Genomic DNA, 24,303 nt, shown 5'->3' with positions numbered 1-24,303 from the left:
GAGAGAGTGGACAGCCTTGTCTTGTTCCTTATTGTAATGGGATTGCTTTGAGTTTCTCTCCATTTAGTTTGATGTTGGTTGTTGGCATGCTGTATATTGCCTTTATTATGTTTAGATATGTTTCTTATATCCCTGTTTTCTCCAAGGCCTTTATCATGAAGGGATGTTGAATTTTGTCAAAGGCTTTTTCAGTATCTAGTGAGATAATCATATGGTTTTCTTTCAGTTTGTTTACATGGTGGATTACATTGTCAGATTTTCATATGTTGAACCATCCCTGCATCTCTGGAATGAAGTCTACTTGGTCATGGTGAATGAATTTTCTGATGTTCTTGGATTCAGGTTGCCAGTATTTTATTGAGTATTTTTGCATCAATGTTCATGAAGGAGATAGGGCTGTCATCTGTCATTCTCTATATTAGGTGTGCCTTTGTGTGGTTTGTGTTTTATGCAGACACTAAGAGACCACAACTGCCATCCCATACTACTATATCCAGCAAAGCATTCAAGCAACATAGATAAAGAAAACAAGATATTCCATGGCAAAACCAGATTTAAACAATACCTAGCCACAAATTTAGCCCTACAGAAAGTATTAGAATGAAAACTCCAACCCAAGGAAGTTAGCTACACCCACAAAAACACAGGCAATAGATAATCCCACACCAGCAAATCCCAAAAGAAGAAAAATGAACACAATATCACCACCAATAACAAAAAGCAAAAATAATAGGAACTAGCAATCACTGGTCATTTAATATCCCTTAATATCAATGGATTCAGTTCTCATATAAAAGAACACAGACTAACAGATTGTATGCAAAATCATTTTTCTGGCTTTCATTGTTTCCATGGAGATGTCAGGTGTAATTCTGAAAGGGCTGCCTTTATAAGTTACCTGGTCTTTTTCCTTTGCAGCTCTTAATGTTCTTTCTTTATTCTGTATGTTTAGTGTTTTGATTATTATGTGGTAAGGGGACTTATTTTTTGGTCCAGTCCAGTCTGTTTGGTGTTCTGTAAGCTTCTTGTATTTTCATAAGCATGCCCTTCTTTAGGTTGGGAAAATTTTCTTTTATGATTTTGTGAATATATTTTCTGTGCCTTTGATCTGGAGTTCTTCTCCTTCTTCAATTCCTCTTATTCTTTGATTCAGTCTTTTCATGGTGTCCCAGATTTTCTGAAAATTTTGTGTTAATAATTTGTTGGATTTAGCATTTTCTTTGACCAGTAAATCTGTTTCCTCTATTTTATCACCTGAGATTCTCTCCTCCATATCTGGTGTTTTGTTGTTTGTGTTTACAACTGTAATTCCTGATCATTTACCCAGATTTTTCATTTTCAGAGTTCTCCAGGTTTGTGTTTTCTTTATAGTCTCTATTTTAGTTTTTAAGTCTTGAACTATTTCCTTCATCTGTTTGATTTATTTTTCTTGGTTTTCTTTAAGGGATTTGTTAAATTAAAAAATGGATCAAGACAGAAATAAAAAAATAAAGATTCTAGAATTGAATGAAAACAAAAATAAATATGCAGCATACTCAAACTTTTGGGACACAATAAAGGCAAGTCTAAGAGGCAAGTTCATAGCACTAGGAGCCTACATTTAAAAAATAATGGAAATCTCTCATAATAGTAACTTAACAGCAGCTCTAGAACAAAAAGAAGTTAGCCAAAAGGAGTAGACAACAAGAAATAATCAAACTCAGGGCTGAAATAAAATAGAAACAAATAAAAATAGAACAATACAAACAATCAATGAATCAAAGTGTTGGTTCTTTGAGAAATCAATAAAATTGACAATCCCTTACCCAAATTAACTAAAAGGTAGAGAGATAATATCCAAACTAATATGTAAACAGAGACTGTGTGTTGGTTTTCCAGCCACCGGACCAGAATAATCACACAGAAACTACATTAATTACAAGACCATTTGGCCTATTAGCTCAGACTTCTTATTAACTAACTCTTACATCTCAAATTAACCCATTTCTATTAATCTATGTATCACTAGGGCGCTGTGGCCTACCAGTAAAGTTCTGGTGTCTTTCTTTTTCAGCAGTTACGTGGCATCTCCTTGACTCTACCTACCTGCTCTCTGTCTCTGTTCAGATTTCCCACCTGGCTTTACTCTGCTAAACCACTAGCCAAAACAGCTTTAGATTCATTAACCAATAAAAGCAACACATATACAGAAGGACATCCCACATCATTAATACACTTAGAAATGAATAGGGGGACATAACAACAGATACTAAGGAAATCCAGAGTATCATTGGGTCATACTTCAAAAACCTATACTCCACCAAATTAGAAAATTTAAAAGAAATGGATAATTTTCTCAATAAATACCATTTACCAAAGTTAAACCAAATAAGTAACTTAAAGAGACCTATAACCCCTAGTGAAATAGAAGCAGTTATTTAAAATCTTCCAAACAAAACAAAAAAACAAACAAACTAAACCAGCCAAACAAACAAAAAACCAAACCAAAACAAAACAGGACTGGATGGTTTTAGCACAGAATTCTACCAGACTTTCAAAGAGTCAATACCAATATGCTTTAAATTACTCCACAAAATAGAAACAGAAGTAACATCTCTAAATTCATTTTATGAAGCCACAGTTACCCTGGTGTTCAAGCCACATAAAGGCCCAACAAAGAACAATAATCACAAACTAGATTCTCTTATGAACATAGATGCAAAAATTATCAATAAAATATTTGCAAACAGAATCATAAAGTACATCAAAAAGATTATCTACTATGATCAAGTAGGCGTCATCTCAGAAATACAGGGATGTTTCATCATACATAAATAAATAGTTGTAATCTACCAGATAAAATCTACCAGAAAAAAATCACATGATTATGTCATTAAATACAGAAGAAGTCTTTGACAAAATCTAACACCCCTTCTTGATAAAAGTCCTGGAGAGACTAGGGGTACAAAGAATATACCTCAACAATAATAAAGGTGGTTTACAACAAGCCCATGGCCAATATCAGCTTAAATGGAGAGAAACCCAAAGTGATTCCACTAAAATCAGGAACAAGACAAAACTGTCCATTCTCTCCATATCTCTTCAACATAGTTCTTGAGGTACTAGCTAGACCAATAAGACAATTGAAGGAAGCCAAGGGGATACATATGGGAAAGGAAGAATTCAGATTATTTGAAGATGATATGATAGTACATGTAAGCTACCCTAAACTTCTACCAGAAAGCCCCTTCTGCTGATAAACACTTTCAGCAAAGTAGATAGATATACAAAATTAACTCACAAAAATTAGCCTCCCCCTGCATACAAATAATAAACAAAATGAGAAAAAAATCAGAGAAACAATACCTTTTGCAATAGCCTTATATAACATAAAACATCTTGGAGTAGCCCTAACCAAGCAAGTGAAAGACTTACATGAACAGAAGAACATCATTAGCTCAAGTCCTCAGATGAACAATTAATAAATGGGACTGAAAGTGAGAAACTTCTGAAAGGCAAGGGACACCATCATTCGGACAAAGCAGCAGCCTACAAAATGGGAAAAAATTTAACCAACTACACATCTGAGGGCTAATATTTAAACTATATAAAGAACTCAAAAACTAAATAAAGAAAACAAATAACCCAATTTAAAAAATGGGGTGCAGATCTAAACAGAGAATTATCAAAAGAGGAAACTCATAGGGCTGAGAAACACTTAAATGTTCAACATCCTTAGCCATTAAGGAAATGCAAATCAAAACTACTTTGAGATTCCATCTTACATGCTTCAGAATGACTAAGATGGATAAAATGAATGACAGCTCAGGCTGGCAAGGATGTGGAGAAAGTGGAACACTCATCTGTTGTGGGTGGAATCTTGTAATCAAAGGATGCTTTGCCCTTCCCTAGAGACACTTGCTTAGCCATGTTTATTGCTGCCCTGTTTACAATAACTAGATACTGGAAACAACCTAGATGTCCCACCACAGAAGAACAATTTGTAGAAATTTAGCAGAGTCACTGGATCTGGGGTAAACCTTAGAGTGAATACTTGTTCTTAGAAGTGCTTTGGCCTTGAAAAGTCACTGTGGAAAACAGTAAAGAATCCCTGTAGAAAACAGGGATTGTTTTCTGTGATTCGTAGGATTGTTTTTCTGGAGGGGCGTTGTGGCCTTCGCCTGACTTTGATCACAAGACATCTCTGGCACACCTGAGGTTATTGGATTATTGTGCACTGCAAATGATATACAATAAAGGACTGAAGTCATGTGGGTGTGTGATGCTTTCCTTTAGAGAAACATTCAGATTAGATTAGGAACCTTGGTATGAGAAAATACTTTACCCAAAAACAACTTGGTTTAAAATCAGTAAATATGCCTTTGCATGGCTATTTGAGGTTCAGTTCAATTCAATTCATCACTGTCATACAGGCCTTAAAATTTCATCTTGGAGTTGCCTCTTTCTTCAACTGACTCATACAACACAAAACACTCTGAGAATAAATAAAATACTCAGCTGTTAAAAAATATTAAATCATGAAATCCTCAGAAAAATGAAAGGAACTAGCTATAAAATTATCCTGAGTGAGGTACCCTAGCCCTCAAAAGACAAATATGGTATGTATTCTTATATGTGAATATTAGCTGTGAAGTCAATATCCAAACTACAATCCATAGAACCACAGAGGTGTAGGTGTAGGTGTAGGTGTAGGGTAAGAGACTAGGGGTCAGACAGATCTTGTTAAGAAAGGGAAATAGAATAGATAGTAGTTATGGATGGATAATAGGGCTGGAACAAGAGTTGCAAGTGAAAAGGAGGAGAAGAGAGGGAAATGAGGAAGGAAATATGGGGAGAAAGAGCTAAAAATAAAAGTCATTTGAGGGGAAGTATGGAAATCTAATATAGAAGTTTCCTAGTGTGTGTTGTGTGTGTGTGTGTGTGTGAGAGAGAGTGATATGTGTATTCTGTGCCTTCTCTTGAACTCTTTTCCTTCTGTTTGCCCAATGTGCCAGCTTTTGTTTTATCTTACTTTATTTTGTTGTATTTTTCTCCCTTAAAAGTCTGTTTGTTTTCCAATGAAAGACAAAACCAGAGTGGCTCTGGATGTGAGGGGAGGTGAGGAGGAACTGGGAAGAGGGAGATAAAACTATAAACAGGTTATATTATGTGAGAAAAAAATCCGTTTTCAATAAAATTCTAATACCTACATATTTGAAAAACTTGGTAATAGGGGTTTCTAAATTATTTAAAGATGTTTTAAGTGTGGGGGTAAATGGTGCATCATTGGTTTGACTTTTCTACCTTGCCATCTTCCGTGGGTCTGAGCCACAGGAAGCAGCTTTTCATTGGGTTATAACAGCGTTTGAGTGACACCGAGGCAGATGGAAATGTATTAGGAACTTTCAATAGAACCTCTGAAAAGCCGGTAGATGAGACTGAAAACAAGTGATGATTTAGTCCAGACAGTGTCCTTTCTTGTTTTCTCTGTAGCACAGCTTCTAGCTGGAAGAGCCACAGAACCCGGGTATAAAAATAAACAGAACTTCACCCACAGGGGACTCAGATCACAAAGTACTAAGCCAAGCTTTGCAAGTGACAGATACTGAGCTCTGTCCATACCGAAATAAAGTGAGCTTACACCCTCAATACTAGAAGCAAAAATGGGGAAAACACACATGACAATGTTTCATATTTAAGTTTTTCTGTTTAGTTATTACAAAGTATTGATTTAGCGGCACAAGCATGCGATTTATAAATGTGCTGTAACACCTGTTTAAAATCTCCAGCTGACTCCGATGGGCCATTAGAGCTTCGGATCCACAGGGGTGGTTCCAACGGAAGGAAAAGGAAGGGAGGAAGGGAGGAAGGGAAGGAGGGAAGAAGCGAGGAAGGGAGGGAGGAAATGTCTATGGAAATCCAAGTTTTAGGTCTTCTCAAATCCTTCTGTGTTCAGTTTGACTTCAAAGAAAACAAAACCAGGGTGTGAGGGTAAACGCCTGCCCAACTTTCTCAGAGTTAGATGAGTGTGTACATTTGATTGACAGGCCTCCTTGCAGAACATTTTAGAAATATTTGGAATGAAGTAGGAAAGAGACCTAAGTGACCACCCACTGGTACCAAAAAACAACAGGAAGCAAAATGAGGATCAGTCCCTTCCCCTTTCCCTAGGTTGGCCTGCACAGGCGAGGTGCGACAGCCATCTTGTCCAACTCAGCTTGCGTCTCAATGGCATCCCTAAGTGTCACATTGGGCAGGAACCTTGGAAATGAATGTTAGCACAGCACGCAGGGTCTGAAGATGACAGAAACACTCCAGGCAGAGAAGAGCCAGAGAGACTAAACAGGGGGAATGCCTAGAGCTCCATTCGCCCAGCGTGCCTTTTCTCTGGTGCCGCCAGCCAAACAAGAGCTCAGCCTCAGGCAGAGTTGTGAGCAGTAGACTTGCATATTTATTGTCTTGACTTTCAAGCAAATAAATGGCTAGGAAAACACATCGGCGGAGCAGAGATCTCGCTATAGGGCTCTGACTTGGAAGCTGCTTCCAAGCTGCTGTGTAGTACTTTTTTTTTTCTTTCAGGATTTTCCACTGATTAAAATTAAAATTTGGTTGTAAAGCAAGGGACCCACGGAGATGGGGCCTCTCAACAACTGTATCCTGCATCCTCCATCTCTTCTTTTCAAAGGCAGGGCAAGTCCAAACCAGCAGCTCTGCGGTGCTGACGGTGTACCAGAGCAGTTTCACATTCCTGCACAAGCCTCCGGACGATGGAACACTTGAGTTCTCTGCAATTAGCAAGAAGAAACTGATGATGTCAGCATGATATTTCCAGCTACATTCTGAACCGCATCTTTGTAAATTAAATACCTGTCATTTATTGCTGCTTTGCTGATTGCTTATCTTGAATATCCATCAGGGGACTGGATAAATCGTGCGCTTTATCAGCTGGGGGTTTCAGCCTCCTGGTCAGCTCACATTAAGCCATTCAAACACAAAAATTCTCTGGTAGCTACAAGGGCTGAGTCCTCTATGCCATAGCCACACCGGGAGGGCAGTGCTAACAGATCTTGCCTTTTACAGGACTGTGGATTCCAAACTGGGTTTTCCCCTTTTCGTCCCAGCAAATAAGGAAGCAGCCACAGCATTCTCCCAAGAATGATCTTCATGATGCACAGGGGCCATCCAACATCCCCCAACTAGAAGGTGATTGTTCTTTTCCCCTTGCCCTGCTTCAGCTGACTGCAAAATCTGTCTGTCTCCTCACCATTAAAGACACACACACACACACACACAACACTCACACACTTTTTAACCAACTTGCATGTTGAGAAATGAAGGTAAAGTCTTGATTTATTGTGACCTGAATAGCACACTTGACAATTCCAGCAGGTTGCTGGACTTGAGGCATGTCTGTCATGTTTTATGGCTGGGACCATTCCCATCTTGGCTGAGAAGCTAAGAGTGGAATTTTAACTATGAATTTCCTTGTGTTTAATAAGCTAAAGTCAAAAAGGCCACAGTCTGCTTTCAGATATGCTTGAGCAACTTCCAACTGGAGTTACTCATATGTATTCGAGTTTGGTTAAAAACACTCTAACTCTTAGGCACTTGAAAGAAAAACCAATTTTTAATGCACATATGGAAGAATAGAAAGGTATGGCTAAAATAATGAAATTTGTTCATTCTTTGGGGTGAAGTGTTTGGTTTCCGAGGAAACAATCCCATTTGGTCTTTTTCAGTTCTAGACCTGCTTGTCTATTCCATCCTTATATGCGTCGACCTTCTCTGAGTCTAGCTTGAAAGGCTTGTTAGATTGACCTGGTGCTGTTACTTAAGGGGCTGTTGTGGTACAGTTGAGCACAATGAGCCTGGACTCAAAAGAAACAAGACCAGTTCCTTTCTGACAACAGTTAGACACCGGCAATTTGGTCTTTCTAACTATCTAGCCTTCTAAAAACTATTGGCTTTGCCATCTTTACAGTGTGAAGAATTCGGAGGATGGTCGTTCAAACAACCCTTCTATTTAGAGCATGTTCTGGCTCTTCAGGCTATTAGGTGCCATCAGTAGACAGCAGGTATTGAACAAAATGTGTGTGTGCACATACACACACCTAGTAATAAAAGTGGAAACATTAAAACAACTTATCTAAAAGAGATTTTGGGACAATATGGAGCAACTTCTTAGGAAAGGAATTCCAATGAATGTTAATGACAATGAGCACTTACTCTGTCTCCTTTGATTCAATAATTCCACATAGAGAATTTGAAAAGTAAGAGTAGAGAGGAAAACAAATGAAATGAACCCCAACTTTCAGGAAAAGAGAGTTTACACTCCCTATATATTCCTAACAGAAAGATACTTAGGTTAAATTTGTGTAACGACAGATGAATAGATGGGGGTTGAACATACATATTCTGTTTGATCCAATTTTGTAACAACCACAAAAATATCAAAAAGACTGGAAAGAAATCAAAGACATATTTTCAACATTAACTGTTATAAGATGCTTTAGGTGGGATTATTTGAAATTTTGAAGTATAATACTCTAGCTAAAATATCTTGCTCAAATAGTTTCTAATTAATCAAAGCTTTACCCTTCCTATCCTTCCAAAAACAATATGGAGATATTTTCCTGGGAGGTTTGATCTTATTTTTGCATCCAGCTATCTGTAAGTTCACAGATATTCAGGCTAGTACATTTGGCATCGGGTCAAACAGCAAATGCTTGGATTTAGTCAGTGAGTGTCACGAGGCACAACATCAAAGGAATGTTTGGTCTTTGCACCCCCCAAATGGCATGGTTCATGTCATTTAAGCCTCAAGAATGCTGAGCCGAGGGTGACCCATGTCCTGGAGAGAGAGCCAATGTATATGTTTCCATCAACTGGGGTCGGGTGGGGGTGCACAAATTGTGGGTGGAGTTGGTATACTGAGAGAAAGCTTATCCCAACTCAGAGTGCATTGATGTCCAAACAAAAAGGAGACTGCAGTAAATAGAGCCCGTTAATTTATAAAAGTAGACGAAAGCACACAAAATGAGCAGGACTACATGCACATGTGGCTTCCTAAGCCCCTTGGACATAGCAGCATCTTCGCATGAAAGCCAAATCTAGTGGTGATGCTGGAAAGCTCTGTAGGTAGCAATTAATTTTCTTATTGCTATGACAAAGGCAACTTAAGGAAGGAAGGAAGAGTTTACGGTCTCGGGGTACAGCCCATTACAGCCTGGGAAGGTGCGGCAGCAAGTGTGGAGGTGTCTGGTCATGCTACACACACAGCCAGGAAGGAGAAGGAGGTAGAGGCTGATTTTCCTGTTACACACACAGACAGGAAACAGAAAGAGATGAAGGTTGATGTCATGTTTTTTTCTCTTTTTTCTTTTATTCAGTTCAGGACTACCAAGCATGGAATGGTACTACCCACATTCAGAGTGAATTCTCTCTCCTCAGTTAGCCCTCTCTGGAAATACCCTTACACGCATGTCCAGAGGTGTCTCTCTTGGGTAATTCCACATCTAGTCACAGTGACAATAAGGATTAACCACCGCAGACAATATTTTCCTGTTTCAGCACATCCCCCAGGACTCCCTGTGACTCACTTATGTGTGAAACCACGCCCTCTCTGAAGTGGAGTCTTCACCTAGGTGATGGAAGGTCTCCATGTCACAGTCACCTCATCCACGAAGCGAGCTTGACAGAGTAGAGTGGCATTCCTGGGGCAAAACTGAAAGCAGGTTTTGAATTTCAAACGCAAATGTTTCCTCACATCGGAGTTTGCATAAAAGACCAAATACATGCCTCAATTCCAGAAACTTAAAAGCCAATAGAAGGCTCCTGAAATCAGAAGAGATGTGAAGGGTGCTTTAGCCATCTCCTCATACCCCGCCCCCACTTTCTGGGAATTTTTCTGAGATGCCCCAGCCAGTGGAGTCTAGATTCAAATCTAGCTCTCTCGACTTTCTCTGTTCTGGCTCCAACATTCCTCAAACCCCGCAGAGATTGCAAGCTGCTAAACCTGATCAGCACGCACACTGCATGTTCAGTCAGCAGTGATTCAAAGGGCTTTGGAGCCATAAAGTCTAAATCCTGAGTCTCAGTGCTGTGCAGCTCTGGACAGGACAACTAACTTCTCTGAACAGCAGGGTCGTCTGTAAAGCAAAGACCATATGCTCTGCTCCATGCTATAAGGGTGGGAAATAAATACGCCAAGGCACAGCAAGTGCTGCGTGGGGCTCCCTGCATGCCACAGGAGTGCAGGAAACAGTGTCTAGTATCAATGTCATGCTACTGTCTTAGAGACCTGACCTTTCAACTTTAGCCTAGAAAGAGTGATCGGACTAATTCACCCTTCTTGACAAATGCTGTTTGGACGTTTCTGTTCTCAGCTGTGCCTAGCCAAAATAAACCTAATCCAATCTGGCCCATTTACTGCTTTGGCACCATTTTGAACACTAGTCCCATCAGTTTCTATTTTCAGTTTCTGGTTTACCCAAACAGGCCATTTTTAGAGAGCATTGAGTTTAAACCGAAGCTGCCAATAAAATAGATTTGTCTTGAAAACAGCAGGACCCTTCTGAAGGAACGTCACTACGAATACACACAGGGCCCCGGGGATCCTCCACAAGCATTGTCCCTGGCCTGGATAAGTGCTCAGCTATGAAGTTTCCCAATTCTATTGGAGGGGAGGGGTCGTGTCTGTATGTGCTCTACCAACCCAGCCGTCCACTAGGTTTGGGTGTCCTTTAAGAGTGAACTTGATCCCGGTTCGCTTTTGGTCTCCCTCCAGAGAAGCGAATGCGCTGGCATAGCTCTGCCATTTGTCAGCCAGAAGTCTGGCTACACATTTGCTCGTCAATCTAAACCTAACCTATTCTCATCCGCACACTTGGGGGCTTGTGTAAATCAAGCAGGCGTTCTGTCACTCAGCAGCGGTATCTCCACGGAATGGTGCACAACCGCATGCCTTCCTGAGCTGTCTCATGATGCCGGTGGGAGAAATATTCACATGAATGCACTTTTTCAGGGATGGTGGCAACAGGATGCTTTAATTCTGTTCACTTCCCCCAGGATCAATGGCACTTCTGCCAAAGACTTTGCTCATGGGCACAGTAACGCAGGTCAGCACTCTCTGAGATTAGAGGGTCTCCCTTGAGAGGTAAGTGGACCAAGTTTTCTGCATGGCTAACAAATGCAAGCCCGAATTTTTAGAGCTGAGTGTTTCCTGCCTTGCCATTGATCATGACAGACCAACTCTGCTTTGGGGATCCATGATGTCGTTTCTACTTCGGATCCATAATGTTATTTCTACTTTCTTAGTACTTAGGAACCCTTGAATATGACCCCAAGATTTATAAAAGAACAAATTCATAATAGCTCAGTGTGCTTTATCGTGACCCATCCTACACTAAGATTCACAGATGCTCCAAAAAATTGTAATAGACAAAGGACAGGAATTCATATATTTATATTCATTTGATGTTTGCTACCATGCTTTAACTATTAATCGGATGATCGTTTTAAAGAAGATTTTAAGATATTTGCTTACGATTGAGGTCACTGTGATTTTTCTTTCAAATGGGCAATGTGACTAGCCTTCATTGATTCTTTCTAGTCTTTTCAAAAGGCACAAAATGAATGATCAACTGAGAATTTAAATGAAAAAAAAAAAAAAACAGACAGACAAACCTGTTGGCATTGACCTGCAAATGATACAGGATGAGTTAACCAGAGTGTCTCTGGATTATGTGACGGTGTTTTAATGTTCAGCTAGTGCATGAAAACCCTGGGGGCATCGGGGAGAAAAGTCCATCCATCCTAGCTATCTGCAAAGAGCACATTTCTGGGAGCGCTGGATTGCCTGGTCTCGTTGCTATTCACTGTGAGAACTCTGAGTAAGACCAATACTGCACTTTGAAAAATTCAATATCTGTGAGAGGTTATTCATCTAAATAATGTATCCCCAAGAATTAAGGACTCATAGACACACTATAATGTATTGGCTCTCCAACTTTCTAAAATGAACAGAATATAGATTCCGTTTGGAGGGTAATAGCTTTCTCCTTGCTGTTGTGGATCCTGAAGAGCAGATCATAGGAGTTTTAATGCTGAATTCCAACCGTGAAGTCACTTGGTCACATTATAAGCATTAGTATCTGCCTAAATAAAGCTGTGTACCTTAGTGAAGTTTAAAAGAAAGGGGAAAAAAAGCCTTCCTGATTTTCCGGAGCTCCCTCTTCCAGGGCAGCCTTTTCTCTCTGACTTCTGCCCTCTTGTGTTCCCAGGAAGAACTGCAGTCTCTGAAGTTCAAATTAGAAGTAAAATGATTACTTTCTGCAATACCTCAATATTTTCCCCAGACACCATATACTAAAACACACTTATGTGTGCTGATGAAGGATTATATGACGGCAGGAATTTTACATCTGAGGATTCAAACCCTGTAGACCCTTCACGCATCTTCAGACTCCCAAAGGGCCAGGAACTTTTAAACTAGTTCTTAACGGATAAATTCCTTCTGGGCTTTGAAGCCTTGTGCTATCCAGAAAGGTAAATTATGCTAACGAATGATGGTATGCAAGCAGGCATTTCTTTGACATGTTCCCCAGGGGAAGAACTTACATTTTGATTCTTCTAAGTTACATGAGAGGTTCAAGGTATTTTGACTCAAGAAAAAAAAAACAAACAATGATTAATTTTTTTAAATAGCCTTCCAGAAACCAGAGGCATGTGCCCTTAGTCAACGAGAGGACTAGCCACCGGTAACTAGCCACTGGGAACTGTATTGCTTGCGACCACATTTTCTTTACGGAAAACAAAATATGCTTCCAAAGCTGTCTCTTGCTATTACTGCTACTCTGAATATCAGCTAACTTTAGACCAAGGTCATCTGGGGACCAACCCAAGCTGCTCACATGGATAATGCTCACACCTAGCCACGGTGCCCAGTGAGCCTTGCCAGACCAGCCAGGCCAGCCACGCCAGCCAGGCCAGGCAAGACTGCTATTTTCAGTTGGAGTTCCCAAGCGAAAGCCCCTGACTGCCCTTCACGCTGCTAGCATTTAATTTACTTCTCAGCCGTTCTGAACTGTCTGTCCTGGGCATGATGACCTCTCTGCTTCACTTTATCCTAGTTTTTTGGAGAGCCTGTCGGCAGGTGCGCAGGTATGTCAAACTCTGATATTAAAATGAACTTTGTGTGTAACAGAACAAAGCTCACCCCCCGCCCCCGCGCGCATACCCACACAGTTCTGCTTCATCAAATGGCTTCACCCGAGTGCCTGTGCACGAAATCTTAGGCTGTTTCAGGCCCCGTCCCCCTCACTCCTGCCATCCCAAACCTCCAGCCATGCCAGGCCTTATCCATGCTCATAGGCCAGGGTCTGCTGGGGCCCTCTCCTCCACCACTCCTGCTACCCTGTCCCCTCACCGCAGCTTGTCCTTTCTCCAGGCTTCTACCTCAGCAACATCTGAGGAGACGACCCGGTTTATCAGTCAGAGCCCAGATCTAGGAGCTTGGGTCTTTTTTATCTCACTGAGTCGGGGAGCTAAGGCATTGCTATTCTGCAGAGTGAGATTGGGGCTAACCTGTGCAAATTATTTTTAAGGGGACTTGGAACAAAATTCATCAGTAGAATGCTTGTGACTTAGGCATGATACCCTAGGTTCCAGCTCCAGTACAGGAAATAGAATCGCACAAAAAGCCCATTACTGACCAGGAAACTCTCTTCTTGCTTGAACACCTTCAGTGGTCCTCATCAACCTTACGATTCCCAAATTTAGATTTCCCCAGTGTGTTTAGTCCATTTTAATGCTTCTAACAGAATTCCACAGGCTGGGAAATTTAGAATGGATAGCAAGGTTTTGGCATTCAGTTGTGTAGACTGAGAGGTTCAAGGTCAAGGGGGTCAGATGCTAGCAACAGGTTCTAGTTGGGCTATTCCTTGATTGGAAAGCAAGGAATAGTGAGCAGGAGAAGCAGAGGCCACTCCTCCTTCCCTGAGGAACCAGAATGAGCCCACTCTCAGAAACGACAAGCAGGTCTTGTGTAACCGACACATTGTAAAGATCTCATCTCTTACTCTAGTACACTACTAAGTTAAGTTTCTAATACATGGATTTCAGACCCCAGCACCTAGGCTGTGTAAAGAGTATTTGAAACCTGGACTTTCCTAGTTACTCTTCCGGCTTCCTCTCTTACATCCCTTCTGTAGCTTTCTTCTGTCCTTCCTTCATCACGTAAATATATCCCATGTCTTGACCAAAGATTTACTATTCTCCATGTCTATCTCAGTCCCCAGTGTCTCCAGTTCGTTCTCAGTTCTGTCCAAAGAGAATTAGGGACAGGAGCTGAGTAGGAAGAATACAATAGATCAGAAGGGATTCGTGGATTTTCCTTCAGTGCTCATTTGAACTATCACTATTTGATGGCATTTCCCCTACTCACTCTGTAGCCCAGCAGGCCTCAGCCTCCCAAGTAAGTGGGATAAACAAGCCTAAGCATTAAGAGAAGCACTCCAGTTAGCTTCCACAATGAATACATTTACTCATTCCATCTATGGGTCTCTTCAGAACACTGTAGACTCTTCCTATACCTCCACCAACAACCCCCATCTCCCCACTCCCATTCACAGGACCTTTCCTTTAAGATGTAGGGGTCTTAATATAGGAATTCAGTGTTGAATTTTGTGTGCAAGACACCTAGTGACAAACCTAAGATTAAGCAATAAACAGATGTGCTATGTGAATAAAAATGCAAATTTCCAACAGAAAAAAACCAGTATCATCAAAGGAAACATACTTGGGAAAAATTCCTGCTTTGACTTTTCTTTCTACTTACTGTACACTTGATTTCAAGGTCCGTGGCTCTACATCTGTACTGCAGGAAATTATTTCTTCTAAAAGCAACTGGCAAAGTCTTGGGGAGTAAGGAGTTGACTCAGTTTAAGGTGGAAAGAGCAAGATGTGTTGGGGGCTGGTATTTACTGCCTCGTGAGTCCAGCTCGGTGTTGAAAGACTTGGAAACCAAAGGGCTATTAAAATAGAGACAGGCCTGTTGACAGAGGTTTCTGTTTCACCCAGTCCCACAGCCATTTAGCCCCAAAGAAACACACAAGTGTCTACATTAATTATAAACTGATTGGCCTAGTAGCTCAGGCTACTTATTAACTCTTATAACTTATATTAGCCCATAATACTTGTCTGTGTTAGCCACATGGCTCGGTACCTTTTTTTGGTGAGGCAGTCACATCTTGCTTCCTCTGCATCTGGTGATGGCCGCTGATTGAATCTTTTCACTTCCAGAATTCTCCTGTTCTCATTGCCCGGCCTCTACTTACTGCCTGGTCTTCCCGCCTATATTTCCCGCCTGGCAACTGGCCAATCAGCATTTATTAAGCAAGTACAAGAAACAAATCTTTACAGGGTAAAAGCATTGTCCCACAGCACAGGTCTGGCAGGAGTGGTGCACAACTTTAATCCTAGCACTCAGGTGGCAGAGGCAAATGGATCTCTGAGGTCAAGGCCAGGCTGGTCTACAGAGTGAGTTCTGCATCAGCCAGGGCTACACTGAGAAACCCTGTCTCAAAAGCAACAAAACCAAACCCAAAACAAAACAAAATAAAAACCAGAGAGAGCCAACAAACGCAGTTCACATATGCATTCAAACTCACTCACTTAATATCTATACACTTGGCTCATCTGTACAAGATCCTGTGTGGCTGGAACCAAGCCTGGACAACTCAGCTTCCAGCTCTGTAACGAGCATAGGTCTGCCACTGCCATTCCTGGTGTGCCAACCAGGCCTTTTATCAGAGCCATCCAGAAAGACTGACTGGGGAGGGTAGGCAGAGTGAGCCAGGCTTCCTGTGCTCTCTCTGTATGGCTATGTAGTCACTATGACCTCAGCACGGAACAGATTAAGGACGGGAGGTAAAACCTGGCCTTCAGTTGGTTTGCTCAGCATAGCATGTCACGTAATTTTTTTCTTCTCAACCATCATTTATTTGCTCACAATTCTTAACAATTTGTGCTGGGCACAGTGGGCGTGGCTTGTTTTATAGGTCTCTCTTGGGCTTAGATTATGAGTACAGGCTGAATCTCATGCACAACTCATGGAGAACAGGCTGCCTGCTGGTATGGGTTCTCAGCTGTGTGGCCTTGCTGGTCAGTTTGATCTTACTTGCACAGTGGACTCACGGATACACCGCAGCAGGAGTGGCCAACCTCAGGCTTCTTCAGGCCTCTACTTGGACGTGCTTGCTAGAATTCCTTTATCACACAGTCCAAGGCAGAACGAAGGCCTGGATGTAGACAGGAAGAGTACAAAGAGGCCAAGTACACAAAGGCGTGGTTTGGGGGCCATTTTGCCATCTACTGCAGAGACTTTTTTGGGTCTGTCTTCCTGAAGCCTGTGTGTAGGTTTGGCATGCCTTCCTTAATGCAACTCTGTGTAAGTTTGACCAGACCTTGGGGAGAGGGTCCTGACTGTCCAGATGAGAGCTGAGCAAGCACTTCCCAGCCTCCTGGGAATAGACAACAAACACTTCTGCAGTCACAGACGAGCCTCCCAGCACTTACAGGAAACGGAAACACTAGAAGAGTTCAAAGACATCTAAGGAAGAGACATGGCAACATGCCCTATAAAGTGGGTGATCACAGTACTGCAGAGAATACTGAAGATGCAGGATATTAGTGGGCCCCATTCTTACACAGTAACAAAGCAGTGTGGTCCACATTAGCGCCTTCTCCCTATCCATATGCCCTCCAACCGGATACAATCCCTACCACTTCATTGTGGCTCTTCCAATGACCTCATTCACCTCTTAGAACTAAGTGTTGGTTACCATTTGTCCTGGCTCTTAATCCACTGTAGAACCGAGGGTGGTACTCTGTTTTCTACTGAAAATGAGAGAGCTAGAGACAATGAGCAGTCAATGAGCCAGGGAAGGAAAGACTATTCATATGTGAGAAATAAATATGAAAAATGTGTCTGGGTAGAAAAAATATACCTTAAGGATGCTATTATGCCATAGCTTCATCCATTCATCCATCTGTCCATTCATTTCCTCATTTATTCTTCCCTTCATATTGCCTTCTCAGACCCCATAGTCATTTGTGCTTTGCACCTCTTGATTAATGAATACTTTATTTTCCAAACATAGTCCTGAGCAACCTGATAGGTCCTTCTTGTCACTCTCTGCACTCTGGGGGAAACGGAAGGGGCATCAGTAAACACCAACGAACCGAAAGCTTGGCTCAAAGTTCTGGAAGAGAATAAACACAGAGAAGGGGATCCCCTTCTTCATTTTGCCTGAGCCAAATGGCCAATTCACAGCTAATCACTGCATCTTAACCAGTGACAGCTGGAGCTTGCGGCTCGCGTCCTGCCTCCTCGTCTTTATTCCATCCATAAAGGAAGGAAGCAGAAGGGCACCACACACAACAATCACAGACTCTTACCAAAGCCAAGTCACTGACATAGAAACTGAGCAAGCAAAGGCTTCGGGGCTAACTGTGGGAGTGCCAGTCAAGAGCACGTTCCACAACCACCAGCAGCCTCCGCCTTATTCGTTGTGGGTGAGGACGGAGGAGCAAGCCTCCTTTAGTTTTCCAGCAAATGGGCAGTTTCAGGACAACACGGGGCTGATGAATGATGTGTCTGTCAATGACAAGCCTGGCTGTCGTGATGTTAGTATTGCGTGCTAGCAATCTATCAGAAAGCCTGCCTGGCTCTTCTCCATCCCTTTTAGGAGGATGAGAGTCGTCCATCTGTAGGAGCATCCATGACTGCTTCAGATGGGCTGCAGTCTGGGAGAAATTTCAGGGTTCTGGATTCGGGTCTAGGAGGGAAGGTCAGTTTTGTCTTCCCTCCAGGGAACCAGGACACTGTGCCTAACTTGACTTTGGAGAAAGACTTCATATAGCCTTGGGGCTTGAATTTTCAGACATCTATCTAATACAGGAAGTCATGTATTTTCTTTTACAGATTTATTTATTTATTATGCATGTAGTGTTGCCAGCATGCCAGAATCTCATTATAGATGATTATGAGCCACGATGTGGGTGCTTGGAATTGAACTTAGGTCCTCTGGAAGAGCAGCCAGTGCTCTTAACCTCTCTCTGAGTCATCTCCAACTCCAAGCATTCTTTCTTTTCATGCCCATAAGACTTAGCCCATGTTCTTAGCTCTGACCTCTGAGCATCCTCTAACCTTGAGAGACAACGTTAGTAATGATTCAGTGCAGATCAGTGAAACCCTCCTCCTTCCCTCTGTAAGAACAATTATTTGTGGCTTCAACAGGAAATAGCACAGGTGTCCTTCTGACTAGAAGCGCATTGTGGCAGAAGCTGGATCCGAGGACAAAGCACAGATCTGTGTCCCTTGTTTTAATAGTAGTGTGAAACTAAGCAAGGACCTTGACCTTGGTGGCCCTTCCCTTCTTTTTCTCTCACATTGAGAAAAAGTTGTCCATAAGAGAAAAGGTGGAAGAGTTTTGTAAGATACTAGCAAGGCTGAGGGCTGGAGAGAACACTCGGCAGCTAATAACACAGCGCGTGCTCACTGCTCTTCCAGAGGACCCGAGGTCAGTTCCTAGTACCCACATCAGGAGGTTCACAACTGCTCTAACACTACTTCCAGAGGATCTGACACCCTTTATCCTTTTCCAGAATATGCATGCACACCTTGCATGCCTACCCAGGCACATACACACATATACATATAAATAAAAATAAGAAATAATTTTTAAATGGCTGAATGGGAAACTGTTCTAGTGTGTTTCCCATTGCTCCAGCAGAATAACCATAGCCACATAATTTAGAAAGCAAAGAAGTTTATTTTGATTCCTACTTCTGGAAGTCCAAGTAGACGCGATGGATCTCGTTTTGGCTCCCAGTGAAGGCCTCGTCCTCTTCCACACACGTCGTATAAACTGCTGCAAGGGGAGGGGAGACAGGGAAGAGAGTCACAACTGACTTCACAACAGCCTACTCATGATGACTAGCAATTCTTAGGACCCACATTAATCCCTTCAGGACAATAAAGCCCTGTGACCTCTCTTTAATGGTGTAGAGAGTCACCACCTCTCTATACCACTAAGCTGACAACAAAACTTTCACAGGAGTTTAGCCAAGGACAAATGGTATCCAAACCACTGAGGAAATCACCGTGTGGGAGAGGAGTGGCCGGTGACTCCGCTCGCAGCTGCAGACTCGGGGCTAGAGCCTGGGTGTGGTGACAGGGCCCGGCCCAGGAGCAGCTGCCTGATGATTTTCCTGTGCCTAGGCTTGCTCTCATGACAGACCTCTTGGACCAGAACCCAACAGCCTGAGTCTGTCTAGTCCTCGGGGCCCTTGTCTGTCTATGCTGCAGGTTAGACCAGGATTTTCTGACTCTTAGAAACCAACAGCTCTATGCCAGGGCCCACCTGGTATTCTTCAATGGAAAGGATATAGAATGAAAATCTATAGCCTAGTGACGTGGCACAGAAGGAGCAGGGGCCTTCCTGCATCCCTGCCCACAGTACTCTGCTAGGGCCTGGCCAGGATGCTCAGGACACTGATCCTTGATCCTCTTACAGGCCTTTGAATGCATCATTTTCGACTCTCTCCAAGGTGTTCTTCCGATTCCATCCCCCACCATTACTCAGGAAAGTCCCTCACACTGTGGGCTGTGGAAGGATCTGTACCCCTGGACAAAACACTAAGAGACCTCATTCTAGAAAAATGTCATTAGTGCCATCCTTCCTCCTGGAAGCCACAGGAAGAGGAGAGCACTCCAAGTACTATTTAATGCAGCTCACGGTGTGCGCCTTAATTATTAGCATTTGGTGGCCAAAGGAAACAGCAGCACTTCATTGGGTGCTTGAGTAAAGCAGCGGCCTTTACAGGGCGCTTGTGCAGGCGTGCAGAGTGAACACACACAGGCTCCACACGTACCTCAGTCGCTCCAAAGTGTCCCAGCTGACTCACTCACTCTGGGAACACGTATTGAACTGGCAACTGCTTTTAGGTGCTGGGAAGACCACAGCAAAGGAAAGAGATGATTCTGTCCTTGGGAGCGCACAGTCTAATAGGAGGAATTGCTGAGGTCCGATGAGAGACGTGAAAAATAAGGGGACTATATAGTGTGGTGCAAACAACCTGAAAATATAGCAGGACCCGAAGAGTGAGGAGAGGGCTCTCCTTTCTGTGGCATCGGCTCATGTATTACATGGCTGGGAAGCGATGCTCCATAGCCAGCGCCTGAAGGCCCTGAGATGGAAACTGATGCGGATGTAATGCAGGGGGTTGAGGAGCAAAGGGAAGTTGAGGGTGTAGAGGGGACCACGGCCAGACAGGGAGGCCCTCAGAGGCTGATGTCTGCATTCTTTCCCAGGCTGCGGGGAGCACACAGTGCTTGACACAGCCCGGCACAGGGGTTCATAGGTCCTACTTTGGCATCTGTGGTAGATTTCACTGTAGTCCAGATGAGGCCCCAAGATCACCTGCACCGACAACGACCACTCCCATTTCTTTTCCTGGAAGCCGCTCAGGATTCTCAGCCTTGGTTGGCTCCCACTTAACTCTGCGGTGTCTCCTGTCCCAAGTCCCTATCTCCTACCATCCCATCACCGTGGATCTTAGCAGCACATAGAGATGGCCAGAGAAGAGGATGAGTCCCCCAGTTCCCCCCTGCAGACTCCCAGGAACTCAGACTCCACCTAGCAAGATCCATTAGCACTAATTAACGAGTCCCTTTCGGTGTCTCTTCCCAGTGATTAATTCTGGGTCAGAGACAGAAAGCCCATTCCATTATGGTTCTTTTTAAAAAATTATTATTATTCAGGCGTCTAATACTGGCACGAACTGCGGGTGAATTTCTGAAGTCGTGTTCCCTAGCTGTCACAACGAGTAATAGAAAAATTCAATTTATGAAGAATTAGGGGAGGCAGGAGAGGCATGCTTCTCGGTCTAGAACAAAGGAGATCAATCCTGACACAGTGGCAGCATGACATTTGGGGACTTTGAAGATTCCAGGCTTCCTCTTCATTAATTAGAGAGAATCAAGAGTTCTGCTGGTTAATTATTTGCAGAAATTGTGCTCTGCAAAGGCGGGGGCCTACTCGCTCCATCCACACCAGCTGCAGCTCCCCAGGGTAATTAAGTCCTAGGTCAGTCCCTGGCTACATCATCTTATTGGCAACTGTACACTCAGAAGGCTGCTACCAGCTCAATCAGACAAAAGTGTGGTCATGCGAGAGACTTCCTAGCACAGAGATATCAAGAGGCTATGGATGAATGACCCCCCCACCCCGCAAATAGGTGGGTCTTCCAAATTCCACAGAAGCTTAGGAGTCACCTACTCTCTCAAAGAATGTGTTCAGTGTCTCAAGGGTATTCATGAGTCAAGGCTAGTGGATTCTCTTGGACTCTTACAGGGTTAAGTAATCAAGGACACGAGAAGCCAGATTTATTTTCAATTGTAAACGTAGTAAACACGCCACGCATCAACATTAAGCAATGTGGAAGCAGGTAAGTGTTAGGAATTTTCCTAATGCGAGCTCTCTGCCATCACAAAAGTCCCAGTCAATCCAAATGACAAGGAGCATAATTAAAGGAGGTCTAGGTTTCAAGGGATTTCTGTGCTCTCAGATGGCCCCAAGGGAAACCAGGAAGCCGCAAAGGTGATGGGGGGGAGCGGGGGGGGAGGCCACAAAGGAACTTTCTGGGGAGCAGTTTAAATAGACTGGGTGAGGGGCTAAGGTTTTGGCAGGCTGCCTAGTCCCTCCTTGAGGGAAGGGTCGAGGGTTTGGCAGGCACAGGGATGGGCCTCCAAAGATGGAGGTCAGAGGCTGGGACTTACATTCCAGACTGTTTGTATAATGGGTAGCAGGAAGCTGAGGTGATATTTTGACGAACATTTAGGCTCTCATAGGAAAAAGGGGGCATTGACTCAAGTCTGGCTACTTCCTGTGGGCATGGGACAACCATGTGGAGAAGGGGAGAGCTGGGTGTTGGTGGGGTCCACATTCAGCAAGAGGTGTACTTGGAAAGGCATCCTGCCAAGCATCTGTTCCTTGGGGGATGTGAGAAGGCAGGCATCTAGGGAAAAAAAATATTGTTATCACCATGGATCCCAGAGACTGGGACTTACAGTAAGGTGCAAGTTACAGCTTCTCTGTGAGCCTTTCCTAGAAACAGGAGAGCTTTGAGGTGCGTCTTTCTGAAGTCCTTGCAGTCTGAACATTTGAGGCTTCCTTCTCCCTACTCATTAGATACTGACAGACCGGGCAGGTGCATATTCCCACTGCTTTTCTGTTCCCATAAGAACCTTGGCCCTCCTCAGCTTCTCTACAATTCCAAACCCAGGAGTAGATGCAACGTCAGACTGCAAGCCCAGCTTTGGAGTCTTGTTAATGGCTCTGACCATGTGGCGTCGGAATGCAGGGACCCTGGCATCAACTTGAATGATCTGAACTTGAGAGTAAGAGGTAAAATCCATAACACCACTGTTGTGTGAGCAATGCAGCCACAAGCCCGATCTTTAATTAGAGCTTGCATAGTGCCGGGAAGAGCATGGAAGGGCATTCACCTCAGAAAAGCTGCCAGGATGGTGGAAGGGAGCAGATGCTCTCAGTCTGCTTGCACCTGCTGGGGAAGCAACCAGGATGCCATGCTACCGCCCCAGAAATAGACTGTGCCTGTGCTCAGCCCAAGTGGCATTTACCATGGGCAAGGGAGCAGACAGCCCCGAGCCAAGGCAGTCATCTGCCCCTCCATCAGTTTCTTAGGGAACTTACCCAAAGGATTTCTGAGCAAGATCTGGACAGTGACCAGGCTGTCTGAGTGGCATTCGGAATCCCCAGACAAGCGGCTGCCTTGCAGGGTTTTCCCCAGCTACCCAAATGGCCTAGGGTGTTTTGACATTTGCTGTCACGAAGGCATTTGGGTCATTTCACAGCTCACTTATTGGAAGTATTTTAAACTCTTTCTGCAGGCAACTAAGGTTGTAATATTAGCTCAGTTGACCTCAGATAGGTTCTTAAGTTACTCAAGGCTATCTCGTCCAAAATAGAAGTTTGTAACTTGTATTCTGCTTGTCGGGCAGTCTCTCTCACTAGAAATGCCTCTGTGCCAGGGCAGAGAGCATGTTGGAAGTGGTGCTGGCACCTGGCTGGCTGTAGTGACAGTGTAAGACCGGTTCTGTTTCCTCACACTCATGTGTGGTATCTGAGAAGGACTGGGAGGGTCGTTGGTAGTGTTTATGTGACCCAGGGTACGAGGCTCAGCTTAATGTGTACACTTGGCTGGGCTGGAATACCCAGTTATTAACTTAAACACTGCTCCAGATATTCCCGGGGAGGTACTTTGTAGCTGTCACTGACATCGGCCATCCGCTAACTTTAAAGATTGCTCCTGATGCAGCCTGCATTCATTCAATCAGCTCAGGCCTTGAAAGCAAAAAAACAAATTCCGACTCAAAACCACAGCTCCGGCTCCTGATTGCTGTTTGAACTTTCCTAGGTCCTTGAGGATTTTGAATTGGCCAGCCACAAGCGTTGGCTTGTGGTTTTCACAAGCCAACCGGTTTTCTGCCAGAGACCCCTGCCATGCTGTGCACTGACCCCTGCACATCGTTCATGTCCTGATGTCACATTCAAGTGGGAATGTCAAGTTATGCACAGGGCAGTGTGCTGAGCGCTGAGAAATAATAACTGAACAGGCAGTCCCTGATCTCAGATACACAAGGGGAGGGGAGCAGAACGCATTTGCCAGGCATCCAGAAAGGAACACCCAGGCTCTGTGACACCGAACAACAAAGAAGTGAGACCCAGTGGAGTAGGAGGCAGGCCAGTCGGGGCCACACCTTTGAGAGGAGAAAGTTCTCTCCACTGCAGGTGCTCTTTCTCCAGAATTCCCCTTCCACATGACCTCACTTCCTTTCACAAAGGCCTGGGATTTCCCATCAGCCTGGAAGCTCCGGGGAAAGGCCTGGTTTGGGATCCTTACTGAACACAGACACTTAGTACGGGAAGAATGCCTAATGAAAGGAGGCAGAACATTTGTTCTTTGCAAACTCAAAGCTCAAAGTAGCACCCTTCAAAGAGCCTTTTTTTGGCTGTGTTATCTTGTTTTTAAAAGCTAACATTTTATTTGGAATTTGAAAAGAAATATAAAGAAAGTGGTGAAAAAACAAGAAGGTTCAAGGACAGGAGAAGTTCGTTTGTCTTCCACAGAAACGAGTCGGGACAGGACACCAGACAGCTGTCGCCAGGGCTCCCTTCATGAGAAAGAACATGACCAGCCCTTTTCCCTGAGATGGGAGGGTCGTGGCAAAAGAGAAAG

At 43.6% G+C, this 24,303-nt stretch overlaps 1 protein-coding gene across 2 annotated transcripts in view; it reads left to right on the top strand.

Moving 5' to 3' along the window:
* Positions 1–10,850: 10,850 nt before the first annotated feature.
* Positions 10,851–24,303, top strand: part of Itgb6 (integrin subunit beta 6) — a 131,776-nt gene continuing 118,323 nt past the window's right edge. For both annotated transcript variants that reach the window (XM_087900004.1, XM_087900003.1), the window contains exon 1: positions 10,851–11,134. The gene's annotated coding sequence lies outside the window, so the exon portion shown is untranslated. The remainder of the gene's footprint in view (positions 11,135–24,303) is intronic.

The sequence above is a fragment of the Myodes glareolus genome, chromosome 21 (genome assembly GCF_982192425.1).
Source record: "Myodes glareolus chromosome 21, mMyoGla1.1, whole genome shotgun sequence".
NCBI classification, from domain to species: Eukaryota; Metazoa; Chordata; class Mammalia; order Rodentia; family Cricetidae; genus Myodes; species Myodes glareolus.
This window is presented reverse-complemented; position numbering and strand designations above follow the sequence as displayed.